This window comes from Botryllus schlosseri, unplaced genomic scaffold (assembly GCF_051294905.1).
Source record: "Botryllus schlosseri isolate E-star unplaced genomic scaffold, Bs_hap1 Bs20a, whole genome shotgun sequence".
In the NCBI taxonomy this organism is placed as follows: domain Eukaryota; kingdom Metazoa; phylum Chordata; class Ascidiacea; order Stolidobranchia; family Styelidae; genus Botryllus; species Botryllus schlosseri.
In genome coordinates this window covers 40,631-62,598 of record NW_027648629.1, presented here as the reverse complement: position 1 = coordinate 62,598, position 21,968 = coordinate 40,631, and the positions used below count along the sequence as shown (strand labels likewise).

At 39.9% G+C, this 21,968-nt stretch overlaps 1 long non-coding RNA gene across 1 annotated transcript in view; it reads right to left on the bottom strand.

Annotated features, from left to right (window-relative positions):
* LOC145459873 (uncharacterized) overlaps window positions 1–21,926 on the bottom strand; it is a 329,624-nt gene extending 307,698 nt beyond the window's left edge. The window contains exon 1 of the long non-coding RNA XR_013921581.1: window positions 11,039–21,926. This is a non-coding gene — a long non-coding RNA (uncharacterized LOC145459873). The remainder of the gene's footprint in view (window positions 1–11,038) is intronic.
* Window positions 21,927–21,968: the final 42 nt, after the last annotated feature.

Here is a 21,968-nt window from a genome sequence, read left to right as displayed (position 1 = left end):
GATATTGGCAGATTTAGCCATTTTGGGGGGTATGAATATTTATGAAAAGTTCAATTCCACCAAGATTTCTCTATGTTCCCGAGGGCCTACAGTTACAACTCTGCTACCAGATTGTAGCAATTCAAAAGTTACATCGAATGAGCCTATCGGCGTATTCCTGGCTATTGTAGTTTAGGAGATATTGGCAGATTTAGCCATTTTGGGGGGTATGAAAATTTATGAAAAGTTCAATTCCACCAAGATTTCTCTATGTTCCCGAGGGCCTACAGTTACAACTCTGCTACCAGATTGTAGCAATTCAAAAGTTACATCGAATGAGTCTAGCGGCGTATTCCTGGCTATTGTAGTTGAGGAGATATTATCAGATTTAGCCATTTTGGGGGGTATGAAAATTTATGAAAAGTTCAATTCCACCAAGATTTCTCTATGTTCCCGAGGGCCTACAGTTACAACTCTGCTACCAGATTGTAGCAATTCAAAAGTTACATCGAATGAGCCTATCGGCGTATTCCTGGCTATTGTAGTTTAGGAGATATTGGCAGATTTAGCCATTTTGGGGGGTATGAAAATTAATGAAAAGTTCAATTCCACCAATATTTCTCTATGTTCCCGAGGGCCTACAGTTACAACTCTGCTACCAGATTGTAGCAATTCAAAAGTTACATCGAATGAGCCTATCGGCGTATTCCTGGCTATTGTAGTTTAGGAGATATTGGCAGATTTAGCCATTTTGGGGGGTATGAAAATTTATGAAAAGTTCAATTCCACCAAGATTTCTCTATGTTCCCGAGGGCCTACAGTTACAACTCTGCTAGCAGATTGTAAAAATTCAAAAGTTACATCGAATGAGCCTATCGGCGTATTCCTGGCTATTGTAGTTTAGGAGATATTGGCAGATTTAGCCATTTTGGGGGGTATGAAAATTTATGAAAAGTTCAATTCCAGCAAGATTTCTCTATGTTCCCGAGGGCCTACAGTTACAACTCTGCTACCAGATTGTAGCAATTCAAAAGTTACATCGAATGAGCCTATCGGCGTATTCCTGGTTATTGTAGTTGAGGAGATATTATCAGATTTAGCCATTTTGGGGGGTATGAAAATTTATGAAAAGTTCAATTCCACCAAGATTTCTCTATGTTCCCGAGGGCCTACAGTTACAACTCTGCTACCAGATTGTAGCAATTCAAAAGTTACATCGAATGAGCCTATCGGCGTATTCCTGGCTATTGTAGTTTAGGAGATATTGGCAGATTTAGCCATTTTGGGGGGTATGAAAATTAATGAAAAGTTCAATTCCACCAATATTTCTCTATGTTCCCGAGGGCCTACAGTTACAACTCTGCTACCAGATTGTAGCAATTCAAAAGTTACATCGAATGAGCCTATCGGCGTATTCCTGGCTATTGTAGTTTAGGAGATATTGGCAGATTTAGCCATTTTGGGGGGTATGAAAATTTATGAAAAGTTCAATTCCACCAAGATTTCTCTATGTTCCCGAGGGCCTACAGTTACAACTCTGCTAGCAGATTGTAAAAATTCAAAAGTTACATCGAATGAGCCTATCGGCGTATTCCTGGCTATTGTAGTTTAGGAGATATTGGCAGATTTAGCCATTTTGGGGGGTATGAAAATTTATGAAAAGTTCAATTCCAGCAAGATTTCTCTATGTTCCCGAGGGCCTACAGTTACAACTCTGCTACCAGATTGTAGCAATTCAAAAGTTACATCGAATGAGCCTATCGGCGTATTCCTGGCTATTGTAGTTTAGGAGATATTGGCAGATTTAGCCATTTTGGGGGGTATGAAAATTTATGAAAAGTTCAATTCCACCAAGATTTCTCTATGTTCCCGAGGGCCTACAGTTACAACTCTGCTACCAGATTGTAGCAATTCAAAAGTTACATCGAATTAGCCTATCGGCGTATTCCTGGCTATTGTAATTTAGGAGATATTGGCAGATTTAGCCATTTTTGGGGGTATGAAAATTTATGAAAAGTTCAATTCCACCAAGATTTCTCTACATGTTCCCGAGGGCCCACAGTTACAACTCTGCTACCAGATTGTAGCAATTCAAAAGTTACATCGAATGAGCCTATCGGCGTATTCCTGGCTATTGTAGTTTAGGAGATATTGGCAGATTTAGCCATTTTGGGGGGAATGAAAATTTATGAAAAGTTCAATTCCACCAAGATTTCTCTATGTTATCGAGGGCCTACAGTTACAACTCTGCTACCAGATTGTAGCAATTCAAAAGTTACATCGAATGAGCCTATCGGCGTATTCCAGGCTATTGTAATTTAGGAGATATTGGCAGATTTAGCCATTTTTGGGGGTATGAAAATTTATGAAAAGTTCAATTCCACCAAGATTTCTCTATGTTCCCGAGGGCCCACAGTTACAACTCTGCTACCAGATTGTAGCAATTCAAAAGTTACATCGAATGAGCCTATCGGCGTATTCCTGGCTATTGTAGTTTAGGAGATATTGGCAGATTTAGCCATTTTGGGGGGTATGAAAATTTATGAAAAGTTCAATTCCACCAAGATTTCTCTATGTTCCCGAGGGCCTACAGTTACAACTCTGCTACCAGATTGTAGCAATTCAAAAGTTACATCGAATGAGCCTATCGGCGTATTCCTGGCTATTGTAGTTTTAGAGATATTGGCAGATTTAGCCATTCTGGGGGGTATGAAAATTTATGAAAAGTTCAATTCCACCAAGATTTCTCTATGTTCCCGAGGGCCTACAGTTACAACTCTGCTAGCAGATTGTAGCAATTCAAAAGTTACATCGAATTAGCCTATCGGCGTATTCCTGGCTATTGTAATTTAGGAGATATTGGCAGATTTAGCCATTTTGGGGGGTATGAAAATTTATGAAAAGTTCAATTCCACCAAGATTTCTCTATGTTCCCGAGGGCCTACAGTTACAACTCTGCTAGCAGATTGTAGCAATTCAAAAGTTACATCGAATTAGCCTATCGGCGTATTCCTGGCTATTGTAATTTAGGAGATATTGGCAGATTTAGCCATTTTTGGGGGTATGAAAATTTATGAAAAGTTCAATTCCACCAAGATTTCTCTACATGTTCCCGAGGGCCCACACTTACAACTCTGCTACCAGATTGTAGCAATTCAAAAGTTACATCGAATGAGCCTATCGGCGTATTCCTGGCTATTGTAGTTTAGGAGATATTGGCAGATTTAGCCATTTTGGGGGGTATGAAAATTTATGAAAAGTTCAATTCCACCAAGATTTCTCTATGTTCCCGAGGGCCTACAGTTACAACTCTGCTAGCAGATTGTATAAATTCAAAAGTTACATCGAATGAGCCTATCGGCGTATTCCTGGCTATTGTAATTTAGGAGATATTGGCAGATTTAGCCATTTTTGGGGGTATGAAAATTTATGAAAAGTTCAATTCCACCAAGATTTCTCTATGTTCCCGAGGGCCCACAGTTACAACTCTGCTACCAGATTGTAGCAATTCAAAAGTTACATCGAATGAGCCTATTGGCGTATTCCTGGCTATTGTAGTTTAGGAGATATTGGCAGATTTAGCCATTTTGGGGGGTATGAAAATTTATGAAAAGTTCAATTCCACCAAGATTTCTCTATGTTCCCGAGGACCTACAGTTACAACTCTGCTACCAGATTGTAGCAATTCAAAAGTTACATCGAATGAGCCTATCGGCGTATTCCTGGCTATTGTAGTTTAGGAGATATTGGCAGATTTAGCCATTTTGGGGGGTATGAAAATTTATGAAAAGTTCACTTCCACCAAGATTTCTCTATGTTCCCGAGGGCCTACAGTTACAACTCTGCTAGCAGATTGTATAAATTCAAAAGTTACATCGAATTCCTGGCTATTGTAATTTAGGAGATATTGGCAGATTTAGCCATTTTTGGGGGTATGAAAATTTATGAAAAGTTCAATTCCACCAAGATTTCTCTATGTTCCCGAGGGCCCACAGTTACAACTCTGCTACCAGATTGTAGCAATTCAAAAGTTACATCGAATGAGTCTATCGGCGTATTCCTGGCTATTGTAGTTTAGGAGATATTGGCAGATTTAGCCATTTTGGGGGGTATGAAAATTTATGAAAAGTTCAATTCCACCAAGATTTCTCTATGTTCCCGAGGGCCTACAGTTACAACTCTGCTACCAGATTGTAGCAATTCAAAAGTTACATCGAATGAGCCTATCGGCGTATTCCTGGCTATTGTAGTTTAGGAGATATTGGCAGATTTAGCCATTTTGGGGGGTATGAAAATTTATGAAAAGTTCAATTCCACCAAGATTTCTCTATGTCCCCGAGGGCCTACAGTTACAACTCTGCTACCAGATAGTAGCAATTCAAAAGTTACATCGAATGAGCCTATCGGTGTATTCCGGGCTATTGTAGTTTAGGAGATATTGGCAGATTTAGCCATTTTGGGGGGTATGAAAATTTATGAAAAGTTCAATTCCACCAAGATTTCTCAATGTTCCCGAGGGCCTACAGTTACAACTCTACTACCAGATTGTAGCAATTTAAAAGTTACATCGAATGAGCCTATCGGCGTATTCCTGGCTATTGTAGTTTAGGAGATATTGGCAGATTTAGCCATTTTGGGGGGTATGAATATTTATGAAAAGTTCAATTCCACCAAGATTTCTCTATGTTCCCGAGGGCCTACAGTTACAACTCTGCTACCAGATTGTAGCAATTCAAAAGTTACATCGAATGAGCCTATCGGCGTATTCCTGGCTATTGTAGTTTAGGAGATATTGGCAGATTTAGCCATTTTGGGGGGTATGAAAATTTATGAAAAGTTCAATTCCACCAAGATTTCTCTATGTTCCCGAGGGCCTACAGTTACAACTCTGCTACCAGATTGTAGCAATTCAAAAGTTACATCGAATGAGTCTAGCGGCGTATTCCTGGCTATTGTAGTTGAGGAGATATTATCAGATTTAGCCATTTTGGGGGGTATGAAAATTTATGAAAAGTTCAATTCCACCAAGATTTCTCTATGTTCCCGAGGGCCTACAGTTACAACTCTGCTACCAGATTGTAGCAATTCAAAAGTTACATCGAATGAGCCTATCGGCGTATTCCTGGCTATTGTAGTTTAGGAGATATTGGCAGATTTAGCCATTTTTGGGGGTATGAAAATTAATGAAAAGTTCAATTCCACCAAGATTTCTCTATGTTCACGAGGGCCTACAGTTACAACTCTGCTACCAGATTGTAGCAATCCAAAAGTTACATCGAATGAGCCTATCGGCGTATTCCTGGCTATTGTAGTTTAGGAGATATTGGCAGATTTAGCCATTTTGGGGGGTATGAAAATTTATGAAAAGTTCAATTCCACCAAGATTTCTCTATGTTCCCGAGGGCCTACAGTTACAACTCTGCTACCAGATTGTAGCAATTCAAAAGTTACATCGAATGAGCCTATCGGCGTATTCCTGGCTATTGTAGTTTAGGAGATATTGGCAGATTTAGCCATTTTGGGGGGTATGAAAATTTATGAAAAGTGTAATTCCACCAAGATTTCTCTATGTTCCCGATGGCCTACAGTTACAACTCTGCTAACAGATTGTAGCAATTCAAAAGTTACATCAAATGAGCCTATCGGCGTATTCCTGGCTATTGTGGTTTAGGAGATATTGGCAGATTTAGCCATTTTGGGGGGTATGAAAATTTATGAAAAGTTCAATTCCACCAAGATTTCTCTATGTTCCCGAGGGCCTACAGTTACAACTCTGCTACCAGATTGTAGCAATTCAAAAGTTACATCGAATGAGCCTATCGGCGTATTCCTGGCTATTGTAGTTTAGGAGATATTGGCAGATTTAGCCATTTTGGGGGGTATGAAAATTTATGAAAAGTTCAATTCCACCAAGATTTCTCTATGTTCCCGAGGACCTACAGTTACAACTCTGCTACCAGATTGTAGCAATTCAAAAGTTACATCGAATGAGCCTATCGGCGTATTCCTGGCTATTGTAGTTTAGGAGATATTGGCAGATTTAGCCATTTTGGGGGGTATGAAAATTTATGAAAAGTTCAATTCCACCAAGATTTCTCTATGTTCCCGAGGGCCTACAATTACAACTCTGCTACCAGATAGTAGCAATTCAAAAGTTACATCGAATGAGCCTATCGGCGTTTTCCTGGCTATTGTAGTTTAGGAGATATTGGCAGATTTAGCCATTTTGGGGCGTATGAAAATTTATGAAAAGTTCAATTCCACCAAGATTTCTCCATGTTCCCGAGGGCCTACAGTTACAACTCTGCTACCAGATTGGAGCAATTCAAAAGTTACATCGAATGAGCCTATCGGCGTATTCCTGGCTATTGTAGTTTAGGAGATATTGGCAGATTTAGCCATTTTGGGGGGTATGAAAATTTATGAAAAGTTCAATTCCACCAAGATTTCTCTATGTTCCCGAGGGCCTACAGTTACAACTCTGCTACCAGATTGTAGCAATTCAAAAGTTACATCGAATGAGCCTATCGGCGTATTCCTGGCTATTGTAATTTAGGAGATATTGGCAGATTTAGCCATTTTGGGGGGTATGAAAATTTATGAAAAGTTCAATTCCACCAAGATTTCTCTATGTTCCCGAGGGCCTACAGTTACAACTCTGCTAGCAGATTGTAGCAATTCAAAAGTTGCATCGAATGAGCCTATCGGCGTATTCCTGGCTATTGTAATTTAGGAGATATTGGCAGATTTAGCCATTTTGGGGGGTATGAAAATTTATGAAAAGTTCAATTCCACCAAGATTTCTCTATGTTCCCGAGGGCCTACACTTACAACTCTGCTACCAGATTGTAGCAATTCAAAAGTTACATCGAATGAGCCTATCGGCGTATTCCTGGCTATTGTAGTTTAGGAGATATTGGCAGATTTAGCCATTTTGGGGGGTATGAAAATTTATGAAAAGTTCAATTCCACCAAGATTTCTCTATGTTCCCGATGGCCTACAGTTACAACTCTGCTACCAGATTGTAGCAATTCAAAAGTTACATCAAATGAGCCTATCGGCGTATTCCTGGCTATTGTGGTTTAGGAGATATTGGCAGATTTAGCCATTTGGGGGGGTATGAAAATTTATGAAAAGTTCAATTCCGCCAAGATTTCTCTATGTTCCCGAGGGCCTACAGTTACAACTCTGCTAGCAGATTGTAGCAATTCAAAAGTTACATCGAATGAGCCTATCGGCGTATTCCTAGCTATTGTAGTTTAGGAGATATTGGCAGATTTAGCCATTTTGGGGGGTATGAAAATTTATGAAAAGTTCAATTCCACCAAGATTTCTCTATGTTCCCGAGGGCCTACAGTTACAACTCTGCTACCAGATTGTAGCAATTCAAAAGTTACATCGAATGAGCCTATCGGCGTATTCCTGGCTATTGTAGTTTAGGAGATATTGGCAGATTTAGCCATTTTGGGGGGTATGAAAATTTATGAAAAGTTCAATTCCACCAAGATTTCTCTATGTTCCCGAGGGCCTACAGTTACAACTCTGCTACCAGATTGTAGCAATTCAAAAGTTACATCGAATGAGCCTATCGGCGTATTCCTGGCTATTGTAGTTTAGGAGATATTGGCAGATTTAGCCATTTTGGGGGGTATGAAAATTTATGAAAAGTTCAATTCCACCAAGATTTCTTTATGTTCCCGAGGACCTACAGTTACAACTCTGCTACCAGATTGTAGCAATTCAAAAGTTACATCGAATGAGCCTATCGGCGTATTCCTGGCTATTGTAGTTTAGGAGATATTGGCAGATTTAGCCATTTTGGGGGGTATGAAAATTTATGAAAAGTTCAATTCCACCAAGATTTCTCTATGTTCCCGAGGGCCTACAGTTACAACTCTGCTAGCAGATTGTAGCAATTCAAAAGTTACATCGAATTAGCCTATCGGCGTTTTCCTGGCTATTGTAATTTAGGAGATATTGGCAGATTTAGCCATTTTGGGGGGTATGAAAATTTATGAAAAGTTCAATTCCACCAAGATTTCTCTATGTTCCCGAGAGCCTACAGTTACAACTCTGCTACCAGATTGTAGCAATTCAAAAGTTACATCGAAGGAGCCTATCGGCGTATTCCTGGCTATTGTGGTTTAGGAGATATTGGCATATTTAGCCATTTTGGGGGGTATGAAAATTTATGAAAAGTTTAATTCCACCAAGATTTCTCTATGTTCCCGAGGGCCTACAGTTACAACTCTGCTACCAGATTGTAGCAATTCAAAAGTTACATCGAATGAGCCTATCGGCGTATTCCTGGCTATTGTAGTTTAGGAGATATTGGCAGATTTAGCCATTTTGGGGGGTATGAAAATTTATGAAAAGTTCAATTCCACCAAGATTTCTCTATGTTCCCGAGGGCCTACAGTTACAACTCTGCTAGCAGATTGTAGCAATTCAAAAGTTACATCGAATTAGCCTATCGGCGTTTTCCTGGCTATTGTAATTTAGGAGATATTGGCAGATTTAGCCATTTTGGGGGGTATGAAAATTTATGAAAAGTTCAATTCCACCAAGATTTCTCTATGTTCCCGAGAGCCTACAGTTACAACTCTGCTACCAGATTGTAGCAATTCAAAAGTTACATCGAAGGAGCCTATCGGCGTATTCCTGGCTATTGTGGTTTAGGAGATATTGGCATATTTAGCCATTTTGGGGGGTATGAAAATTAATGAAAAGTTCAATTCCACCAAGATTTCTCTATGTTCCCGAGGGCCTACAGTTACAACTCTGCTACCAGATTGTAGCAATTCAAAAGTTACATCGAATGAGCCTATCGGCGTATTCCTGGCTATTGTAGTTTAGGAGATATTGGCAGATTTAGCCATTTTGGGGGGTATGAAAATTTATGAAAAGTTCAATTCCACCAAGATTTCTCTATGTTCCCGAGGGCCTACAGTTACAACTCTGCTACCAGATTGTAGCAATTCAAAAGTTACATCGAATGAGCCTATCGGCGTATTCCTGGCTATTGTAGTTTAGGAGATATTGGCAGATTTAGCCATTTTGGGGGGTATGAAAATTTATGAAAAGTTCAATTCCACCAAGATTTCTCTATGTTCCCGAGGGCCTACAGTTACAACTCTGCTACCAGATTGTAGCAATTCAAAAGTTACATCGAATGAGCCTATCGGCGTATTCCTGGCTATTGTAGTTTAGGAGATATTGGCAGATTTAGCCATTTTGGGGGGTATGAAAATTTATGAAAAGTTCAATTCCACCAAGATTTCTCTATGTTCCCGAGGGCCTACAGTTACAACTCTGCTACCAGATTGTAGCAATTCAAAAGTTACATCGAATGAGCCTATCGGCGTATTCCTGGCTATTGTAGTTTAGGAGATATTGGCAGATTTAGCCATTTTGGGGGGTATGAAAATTTATGAAAAGTTCAATTCCACCAAGATTTCTCTATGTTCCCGAGGGCCTACAGTTACAACTCTGCTACCAGATTGTAGCAATTCAAAAGTTACATCGAATGAGCCTATCGGCGTATTCCTGGCTATTGTAGTGTAGGAGATATTGGCAGATTTAGCCATTTTGGGGGTATGAAAATTTATAAAAAGTTCAATTCCACCAAGATTTCTCTATGTTCCCGAGGGCCTACAGTTACAACTCTGCTACCAGATTGTAGCAATTCAAAAGTTACATCGAATGAGCCTATCGGCGTATTCCTGGCTATTGTAGTTTAGGAGATATTGGCAGATTTAGCCATTTTGGGGGGTATGAAAATTTATGAAAAGTTCAATTCCACCAAGATTTCTCTATGTTCCCGAGGGCCTACAGTTACAACTCTGCTACCAGATTGTAGCAATTCAAAAGTTACATCGAGTGAGCCTATCGGCGTATTCCTGGCTATCGTAGTTTAGGAGATATTGGCAGATTTAGCCATTTTGGGGAGTATGAAAATTTATGAAAAGTTCAATTCCACAAAGATTTCTCTATGTTCCCGAGGGCCTACAGTTACAACTCTGCAACCAGATTGTAGCAATTCAAAAGTTACATCGAATGAGCCTATCGGCGTATTCCTGGCTATTGTAGTTTAGGAGATATTGGCAGATTTAGCCATTTTGGGGAGTATGAAGATTTATGAAAAGTTTAATTCCACCAAGATTTCTCTATGTTCCCGAGGGCCTACAGTTACAACTCTGCTATCAGATTGTAGCAATTCAAAAGTTACATCCAATAAGCCTATCGGCGTATTCCTGGCTATTGTAGTTTAGGAGATATTGGCAGATTTAGCCATTTTGGGGGGTATGAAAATTTATGAAAAGTTCAATTCCACCAAGATTTCTCCATGTTCCCGAGGGCCTACAGTTACAAATCTGCTACCAGATTGTAGCAATTCAAAAGTTACATCGAATGAGCCTATCGGTGTATTCCTGGCTATTGTATTCCCGAGGGCCTACAGTTAACGTAGAGAAATCTTCGTGGAATTGAACTTTTCATAAATTTTCATACCCCCCAAAATGGCTAAATCTGCCAATATCTTCTAAACTACAATAGCCAGGAATACGCCGATAGGCTCATTCGATGTAACTTTTGAATTGCTACAATCTGGTAGCAGAGTTGTAACTGTAGGCCCTCGGGAACATGGAGAAATCTTGGTGGAATTGAACTTTTCATAAATTTTCATACCCCCCAAAATGGCTAAATCTGCCAATATCTCCTAAACTACAATAGCCAGGAATATGCCGATAGGCTCATTCGATGTAACTTTTGAATTGCTACAATCTGGTAGCAGAGTTGTAACTGTAGGCCCTCGGGAACATAGAGAAATCTTGGTGGAATTGAACTTTTCATAAATTTTCATACCCCCCAAAATGGCTAAATCTGCCAATATCTCCTAAACTACAATAGCCAGGAATACGCCAATAGGCTCATTCGATGTAACTTTTGAATTGCTACAATTTGGTAGCAGAGTTGTAACTGTAGGCCCTCGGGAACATAGAGAAATCTTGGTGGATTTGAACTTTTCATAAATTTGCATACCCCCCAAAATGGCTAAACCTGCCAATATCTCCTAAACTACAATAGCCAGGAATACGCCGATAGGCTCATTTGATGTAACTTTTGAATTGCTACAATTTGGTATCAGAGTTGTAACTGTAGGCCCTCGGGAACATAGAGAAATCTTGGTGGAATTGAACTTTTCATAAATTTTCATACCCCCCAAAATGGCTAAATCTGCCAATATCTCCTAAACTACAATAGCCAGGAATACGCCGATAGGCTCATTCGATGTAACTTTTGAATTGTTACAATCTGGTAGCAGAGTTGTAACTGTAGGCCCTCGGGAACATTGAGAAATCTTGGTGGAATTGAACTTTTCATAAATTTTCATACCCCCCAAAATGGCTAAATCTGCCAATATCTCCTAAACTACAATAGCCAGGAATACGCCGATAGGATCCTTCGATGTAACTTTTGAATTGCTACAATCTGGTAGCAGAGTTGTAACTGTAGGCCCTCGGGAACATAGAGAAATCTTGGTGGAATTGAACTTTTCATAAATTTTCATACCCCCAAAATGGCTAATTCTGCCAATATCTCCTAAACTACAATAGCCAGGAATACGCCGATAGGCTCATTCGATGTAACTTTTGAATTGCTACAATCTGGTAGCAGAGTTGTAACTGTAGGCCCTCGGGAACATAGAGAAATCTTGGTGGAATTGAACTTTTCCTAAATTTTCATACCCCCCAAAATGGCTAAATCTGCCAATATCTCCTAAACTACAATAGCCAGGAATACGCCGATAGGCTCATTCGATGTAACTTTTGAATTGCTACAATCTGGTAGCAGAGTTGTAACTGTAGGCCCTCGGGAACATAGAGAAATCTTGGTGGAATTGAACTTTTCATGAATTTTCATACCCCCAAAAATGGCTAAATCTGCCAATATCTCCTAAACTACAATAGCCAGGTATACGCCGATAGGCTCATTCGATGTAACTTTTGAATTGTTACAATCTGGTAGAAGAGTTGTAACTGTAGGCCCTCGGGAACATAGAGAAATCTTGGTGGAATTGAACTTTTCATAAATTTTCATACCCCCCAAAATGGCTAAATCTGCCAATATCTCCTAAACTACAATAGCCAGGAATACGCCGATAGGCTCATTCGATGTAACTTTTGAATTGCTACAATCTGGTAGCAGAGTTGTAACTGTAGGCCCTCGGGAACATAGAGAAATCTTGGTGGAATTGAACTTTTCATAAATTTTCATACCCCCCAAAATGGCTAAATCTGCCAATATCTCCTAAACTACAATAGCCAGGAATACGCCAATAGGCTCATTCGATGTAACTTTTGAATTGCTACAATTTGGTAGCAGAGTTGTAACTGTAGGCCCTCGGGAACATAGAGAAATCTTGGTGGATTTGAACTTTTCATAAATTTGCATACCCCCCAAAATGGCTAAATCTGCCAATATCTCCTAAACTACAATAGCCAGGAATACGCCGATAGGCTCATTCGATGTAACTTTTGAATTGCTACAATCTGGTATCAGAGTTGTAACTGTAGGCCCTCGGGAACATAGAGAAATCTTGGTGGAATTGAACTTTTCATAAATTTTCATACCCCCCAAAATGGCTAAATCTGCCAATATCTCCTAAACTACAATAGCCAGGAATACGCCGATAGGCTCATTCGATGTAACTTTTCAATTACTACAATCTGGTAGCAGAGTTGTAACTGTAGGCCCTCGGGAACATAGAGAAATCTTGGTGGAATTGAACTTTTCATAAATTTTCATACCCCCCAAAATGGCTAAATCTGCCAATATCTCCTAAACTACAATAGCCAGGAATACGCCGATAGGCTCATTCGATGTAACTTTTGAATTGTTACAATCTGGTAGCAGAGTTGTAACTGTAGGCCCTCGGGAACATAGAGAAATCTTGGTGGAATTGAACTTTTCATAAATTTTCATACCCCCCAAAATGGCTAAATCTGCCAATATCTCCTAAACTACAATAGCCAGGAATACGCCGATAGGCTCCTTCGATGTAACTTTTGAATTGCTACAATCTGGTAGCAGAGTTGTAACTGTAGGCCCTCGGGAACATAGAGAAATCTTGGTGGAATTGAACTTTTCATAAATTTTCATACCCCCCAAAATGGCTAATTCTGCCAATATCTCCTAAACTACAATAGCCAGGAATACGCCGATAGGCTCCTTCGATGTAACTTTTGAATTGCTACAATCTGGTAGCAGAGTTGTAACTGTAGGCCCTCGGGAACATAGAGAAATCTTGGTGGAATTGAACTTATTATAAATTTTCATACCCCCCAAAATGGCTAAATCTGCCAATATCTCCTAAACTACAATAGCCAGGAATACGCCGATAGGCTCATTCGATGTAACTTTTGAATTGCTACAATCTGGTATCAGAGTTGTAACTGTAGGCCCTCGGAAACATCGAGAAATCTTGGTGGAATTGAACTTTTCATAAATTTTCATACCCCCCAAAATGGCTAAATCTGCCAATATCTCCTAAACTACAATAGCCAGGAATACGCCGATAGGCTCATTCGATGTAACTTTTGAATTGCTACAATCTGGTAGCAGAGTTGTAACTGTAGGCCCTCGGGAACATGAAGAAATCTTGGTGGAATTGAACTTTTCATAAATTTTCATACCCCCCAAAATGGCTAAATCTGCCAATATCTCCTAAACTACAATAGCCAGGAATATGCCGATAGGCTCATTCGATGTAACTTTTGAATTGCTACAATCTGGTAGCAGAGTTGTAACTGTAGGCCCTCGGGAACATAGAGAAATCTTGGTGGAATTGAACTTTTCATAAATTTCCATACCCCCCAAAATGGCTAAATCTGCCAATATCTCCTAAACTACAATAGCCAGGAATACGCCGATAGGCTCATTCGATGTAACTTTTGAATTGCTACAATTTGGTAGCAGAGTTGTAACTGTAGGCCCTCGGGAACATAGAGAAATCTTGGTGTAATTGAACTTTTCATAAATTTGCATACCCCCCAAAATGGCTAAATCTGCCAATATCTCCTAAACTACAATAGCCAGGAATACGCCGATAGGCTCATTCGATGTAACTTTTGAATTGCTACAATCTGGTAGCAGAGTTGTAACTGTAGGCCCTCGGGAACATAGAGAAATCTTGGTGGAATTGAACTTTTCCTAAATTTTCATACCCCCCAAAATGGCTAAATCTGCCAATATCTCCTAAACTACAATAGCCAGGAAAACGCCGATAGGCTCATTCGATGTAACTTTTGAATTGCTACAATCTGGTAGCAGAGTTGTTACTGTAGGCCCTCGGGAACATAGTGATATCTTGGTGGAATTGAACCTTTCAGAAATTTTCATACCCCCCAAAATGGCTAAATCTGCCAATATCTCCTGAACTACAATAGCCAGGAATACGCCGATAGGCTCATTCGATGTAACTTTTGAATTGCTACAATCTGGTAGCAGAGTTGTAACTGTAGGCCCTCGGGAACATCGAGAAATCTTGGTGGAATTGAACTTTTTATAAATTTTCATACCCCCCAAAATGGCTAATTCTGCCAATATCTCCTAAACTACAATAGCCAGGAATACGCCGATAGGCTCCTTCGATGTAACTTTTGAATTGCTACAATCTGGTAGCACAGTTGTTACTGTAGGCCCTCGGGAACATAGAGATATCTTGGTGGAATTGAACCTTTCATAAATTTTCATACCCCCCAAAATGGCTAAATCTGCCAATATCTCCTAAACTACAATAGCCAGGAATACGCCGATAGGCTCATTCGATGTAACTTTTGAATTGCTACAATCTGGTAGCAGAGTTGTAACTGTAGGCCCTCGGGAACATAGAGAAATCTTGGTGGAATTGAACTTTTCATAAATTTTCATACCCCCTAAAATGGCTAATTCTGCCAATATCTCCTAAACTACAATAGCCAGGAATACGCCGATAGGCTCCTTCGATGTAACTTTTGAATTGCTACAATCTGGTAGCAGAGTTGTAACTGTAGGCCCTCGGGAACATAGAGATATCTTGGTGGAATTGAACCTTTCATAAATTTTCATACCCCCCAAAATGGCTAAATCTGCCAATATCTCCTAAACTACAATAGCCAGGAATACGCCGATAGGCTCATTCGATGTAACTTTTGAACTGCTACAATCTGGTAGCAGAGTTGTAACTGTAGGCCATCGGGAACATCGAGAAATCTTGGTGGAATTGAACTTTTCATAAATTTTCATACCCCCCAAAATGGTTAAATCTGCCAATATCTCCTAAACTACAATAGCCAGGAATACGCCGATAGGCTCATTCGATGTAACTTTTGAATTGCTACAATCTGGTAGCAGAGTTGTAACTGTAGGCCCTCGGGAACATAGAGAAATCTTGGTGGAATTGAACTTTTCATAAATTTCCATACCCCCCAAAATGGCTAAATCTGCCAATATCTCCTAAACTACAATAGCCAGGAATACGCCGATAGGCTCATTCGATGTAACTTTTGAATTGCTACAATTTGGTAGCAGAGTTGTAACTGTAGGCCCTCGGGAACATAGAGAAATCTTGGTGGAATTGAACTTTTCATAAATTTCCATACCCCCCAAAATGGCTAAATCTGCCAATATCTCCTAAACTACAATAGCCAGGAATACGCCGATAGGCTCATTCGATGTAACTTTTGAATTACTACAATCTGGTAGCAGAGTTGTAACTGTAGGCCATCGGGAACATAGAGAAATCTTGGTGGAATTGAACTTTTCATAAATTTTCATACCCCCAAAAATGGCTAAATCTGCCAATATCTCCTAAACTACAATAGCCAGGAATACGCCGATAGGCTCATTCGATGTAACTTTTCAATTACTACAATCTGGTAGCAGAGTTGTAACTGTAGGCCCTCGGGAACATAGAGAAATCTTGGTGGAATTGAACTTTTTATAAATTTTCATACCCCCCAAAATGGCTAAATCTGCCAATATCTCCTAAACTACAATAGCCAGGAATACGCCGATAGGCTCATTCGATGTAACTTTTGAATTGTTACTATCTGGTAGCAGAGTTGTAACTGTAGGCCCTCGGGAACATAGAGAAATCTTGGTGGAATTGAACTTTTCATAAATTTTCATACCCCCCAAAATGGCTAAATCTGCCAATATCTCCTAAACTACAATAGCCAGGAATACGCCGATAGGCTCCTTCGATGTAACTTTTGAATTGCTACAATCTGGTAGCAGAGTTGTAACTGTAGGCCCTCGGGAACATAGAGAAATCTTGGTGGAATTGAACTTTTCATAAATTTTCATACCCCCCAAAATGGCTAATTCTGCCAATATCTCCTAAACTACAATAGCCAGGAATACGCCGATAGGCTCCTTCGATGTAACTTTTGAATTGCTACAATCTGGTAGCAGAGTTGTAACTGTAGGCCCTCGGGAACATAGAGAAATCTTGGTGCAATTGAACTTTTCATAAATTTTCATACCCCCCAAAATGGCTAAATCTGCCAATATCTCCTAAACTACAATAGCCAGGAATACGCCGATAGGCTCATTCGATGTAACTTTTGAATTGCTACAATCTGGTATCAGAGTTGTAACTGTAGGCCCTCGGAAACATCGAGAAATCTTGGTGGAATTGAACTTTTCATAAATTTTCATACCCCCCAAAATGGCTAAATCTGCCAATATCTCCTAAACTACAATAGCCAGGAATACGCCGATAGGCTCATTCGATGTAACTTTTGAATTGCTACAATCTGGTAGCAGAGTTGTAACTGTAGGCCCTCGGGAACATAGAGAAATCTTGGTGGAATTGAACTTTTCATAAATTTTCATACCCCCCAAAATGGCTAATTCTGCCAATATCTCCTAAGCTACAATAGCCAGGAATACGCCGATAGGCTCCTTCGATGTAACTTTTGAATTGCTACAATCTGGTAGCAGAGTTGTTACTGTAGGCCCTCGGGAACATAGAGATATCTTGGTGGAATTGAACCTTTCATAAATTTTCATACCCCCCAAAATGGCTAAATCTGCCAATATCTCCTAAACTACAATAGCCAGGAATACGCCGATAGGCTCATTCGATGTAACTTTTGAACTGCTACAATCTGGTAGCAGAGTTGTAACTGTAGGCCCTCGGGAACATCGAGAAATCTTGGTGGAATTGAACTTTTCATAAATTTTCATACCCCCCAAAATGGTTAAATCTGCCAATATCTCCTAAACTACAATAGCCAGGAATACGCCGATAGGCTCATTCGATGTAACTTTTGAATTGCTACAATCTGGTAGCAGAGTTGTAACTGTAGGCCCTCGGGAACATAGAGAAATCTTGGTGGAATTGAACTTTTCATAAATTTCCATACCCCCCAAAATGGCTAAATCTGCCAATATCTCCTAAACTACAATAGCCAGGAATACGCCGATAGGCTCATTCGATGTAACTTTTGAATTGCTGCAATTTGGTAGCAGAGTTGTAACTGTAGGCCCTCGGGAACATAGAGAAATCTTGGTGTAATTGAACTTTTCATAAATTTGCATACCCCCCAAAATGGCTAAATCTGCCAATATCTCCTAAACTACAATAGCCAGGAATACGCCGATAGGCTCATTCGATGTAACTTTTGGATTGCTACAATCTGGTAGCAGAGTTGTAACTGTAGGCCCTCGGGAACATAGAGAAATCTTGGTGGAATTGAACTTTTCCTAAATTTTCATACCCCCCAAAATGGCTAAATCTGCCAATATCTCCTAAACTACAATAGCCAGGAAAACGCCGATAGGCTCATTCGATGTAACTTTTGAATTGCTACAATCTGGTAGCAGAGTTGTAACTGTAGGCCCTCGGGAACATAGAGAAATCTTGGTGGAATTGAACTTTTCATGAATTTTCATACCCCCAAAAATGGCTAAATCTGCCAATATCTCCTAAACTACAATAGCCAGGAATACGCCGATAGGCTCATTCGATGTAACTTTTGAATTGTTACAATCTGGTAGAAGAGTTGTAACTGTAGGCCCTCGGGAACATAGAGAAATCTTGGTGGAATTGAACTTTTCATAAATTTTCATACCCCCCAAAATGGCTAAATCTGCCAATATCTCCTAAACTACAATAGCCAGGAATACGCCGATAGGCTCATTCGATGTAACTTTTGAATTGCTACAATCTGGTAGCAGAGTTGTAACTGTAGGCCCACGGGAACATAGAGAAATCTTGGTGGAATTGAACTTTTCATAAATTTTCATACCCCCCAAAATGGCCAATTCTGCCAATATCTCCTAAACTACAATAGCCAGGAATACGCCGATAGGCTCCTTCGATGTAACTTTTGAATTGCTACAATCTGGTAGCAGAGTTGTTACTGTAGGCCATCGGGAACATAGAGATATCTTGGTGGAATTGAACCTTTCAGAAATTTTCATACCCCCCAAAATGGCTAAATCTGCCAATATCTCCTAAACTACAATAGCCAGGAATACGCCGATAGGCTCATTCGATGTAACTTTTGAATTGCTACAATCTGGTAGCAGAGTTGTAACTGTAGGCCCTCGGGAACATCGAGAAATCTTGGTGGAATTGAACTTTTCATAAATTTTCATACCCCCCAAAATGGCTAATTCTGCCAATATCTCCTAAACTACAATAGCCAGGAATACGCCGATAGGCTCCTTCGATGTAACTTTTGAATTGCTACAATCTGGTAGCACAGTTGTTACTGTAGGCCCTCGGGAACATAGAGATATCTTGGTGGAATTGAACCTTTCATAAATTTTCATACCCCCCAAAATGGCTAAATCTGCCAATATCTCCTAAACTACAATAGCCAGGAATACGCCGATAGGCTCATTCGATGTAACTTTTGAATTGCTACAATCTGGTAGCAGAGTTGTAACTGTAGGCCCTCGGGAACATAGAGAAATCATGGTGGAATTGAACTTTTCATAAATTTTCATACCCCCCAAAATGGCTAATTCTGCCAATATCTCCTAAACTACAATAGCCAGGAATACGCCGATAGGCTCCTTCGATGTAACTTTTGAATTGCTACAATCTGGTAGCAGAGTTGTTACTGTAGGCCCTCGGGAACATAGAGATATCTTGGTGGAATTGAACCTTTCATAAATTTTCATACCCCCCAAAATGGCTAAATCTGCCAATATCTCCTAAACTACAATAGCCAGGAATACGCCGATAGGCTCATTCGATGTAACTTTTGAATTGCTACAATCTGGTAGCAGAGTTGTAACTGTAGGCCCTCGGAAACATCGAGAAATCTTGGTGGAATTGAACTTTTCATAAATTTTCATACCCCCCAAAATGGTTAAATCTGCCAATATCTCCTAAACTACAATAGCCAGGAATACGCCGATAGGCTCATTCGATGTAACTTTTGAATTGCTACAATCTGGTAGCAGAGTTGTAACTGTAGGCCCTCGGGAACATAGAGAAATCTTGGTGGAATTGAACTTTTCATAAATTTTCATACCCCCCAAAATGGCTAAATCTGCCAATATCTCCTAAACTACAATAGCCAGGAATACGCCGATAGGCTCATTCGATGTAACTTTTGAATTGCTACAATCTGGTAGCAGAGTTGTTACTGTAGGCCCTCGGGAACATAGAGATATCTTGGTGGAATTGAACCTTTCATAAATTTTCATACCCCCCAAAATGGCTAAATCTGCCAATATCTCCTAAACTACAATAGCCAGGAAAACGCCGACAGGCTCATTCGATGTAACTTTTGAATTGTTACAATCTGGTAGCAGAGTTGTAACTGTAGGCCCTCGGGAACATAGAGAAATCTTGGTGGAATTGAACTTTTCATAAATTTTCATACCCTCCAAAATGGCTAAATCTGCCAATATCTCCTAAACTACAATAGCCAGGAATACGCCGATAGGCTCATTCGATGTAACTTTTGAATTGCTACAATCTGGTAGCAGAGTTGTAACTGTAGGCATCGGGAACATAGAGAAATCTTGGTGGAATTGAACTTTTCATAAATTTTCATACCCCCCAAAATGGCTAAATCTACCAATATCTCCTAAACTACAATAGCCAGGAATACGCCGATAGGCTCATTCGATGTAACTTTTGAATTGCTACAATCTGGTAGCAGAGTTGTAACTGTAGGCCCTCGGGAACATGGAGAAATCTTGGTGGAATTGAACTTTTCATTAATTTTCATACCCCCCAAAATGGCTAAATCTGCCAATATCTCCCAAACTACAATAGCCAGGAATACGCCGATAGGCTCATTCGATGTAACTTTTGAATTGCTACAATCTGGTAGCAGAGTTGTAACTGTAGGCCCTCGGGAACATAGAGAAATCTTGGTGGAATTGAACTTTTCATAAATTTTCATACCCCCCAAAATGGCTAAATCTGCCAATATCTCCTAAACTACAATAGCCAGGAATACGCCGATAGGCTCATTCGATGTAACTTTTGAATTGCTACAATCTGGTAGCAGAGTTGTAACTGTAGGCCCTCGGGAACATAGAGAAATCTTGGTGGAATTGAACTTTTCATGAATTTTCATACCCCCAAAAATGGCTAAATCTGCCAATATCTCCTAAACTACAATAGCCAGGAATACGCCGATAGGCTCATTCGATGTAACTTTTGAATTGTTACAATCTGGTAGAAGAGTTGTAACTGTAGGCCCTCGGGAACATAGAGAAATCTTGGTGGAATTGAACTTTTCATAAATTTTCATACCCCCCAAAATGGCTAAATCTGCCAATATCTCCTAAACTACAATAGCCAGGAATACGCCGATAGGCTCATTCGATGTAACTTTTGAATTGCTACAATCTGGTAGCAGAGTTGTAACTGTAGGCCCTCGGGAACATAGAGAAATCTTGGTGGAATTGAACTTTTCATAAATTTTCATACCCCCCAAAATGTCTAAATCTGCCAATATCTCCTAAACTACAATAGCCAGGAATACGCCAATAGGCTCATTCGATGTAACTTTTGAATTGCTACAATTTGGTAGCAGAGTTGTAACTGTAGGCCCTCGGGAACATAGAGAAATCTTGGTGGATTTGAACTTTTCATAAATTTGCATATCCCCCAAAATGGCTAAATCTGCCAATATCTCCTAAACTAAAATAGCCAGGAATACGCCGATAGGCTCATTCGATCTAACTTTTGAATTGCTACAATCTGGTATCAGAGTTGTAACTGTAGGCCCTCGGGAACATAGAGAAATCTTGGTGGAATTGAACTTTTCATAAATTTTCATACCCCCCAAAATGGCTAAATCTGCCAATATCTCCTAAACTACAATAGCCAGGAATACGCCGATAGGCTCATTCGATGTAACTTTTCAATTGCTACAATCTGGTAGCAGAGTTGTAACTGTAGGCCCTCGGGAACATAGAGAAATCTTGGTGGAATTGAACTTTTCATAAATTTTCATACCCCCCAAAATGGCTAAATCTGCCAATATCTCCTAAACTACAATAGCCAGGAATACGCCGATAGGCTCATTCGATGTAACTTTTGAATTGCTACAATCTGGTAGCAGAGTTGTAACTGTAGGCCCTCGGGAACATAGAGAAATCTTGGTGGAATTGAACTTTTCATAAATTTTCATACCCCCCAAAATGGCTAAATCTGCCAATATCTCCTAAACTACAATAGCCAGGAATACGCCGATAGGCTCATTCGATGTAACTTTTGAATTGCTACAATCTGGTAGCAAAGTTGTAACTGTAGGCCCTCGGGAACATCGAGAAATCTTGGTGGAATTGAACTTTTCATAAATTTTCATACCCCCCAAAATGGCTAATTCTGCCAATATCTCCTAAACTACAATAGCCAGGAATACGCCGATAGGCTCCTTCGATGTAACTTTTGAATTGCTACAATCTGGTAGCACAGTTATTACTGTAGGCCCTCGGGAACATAGAGATATCTTGGTGGAAT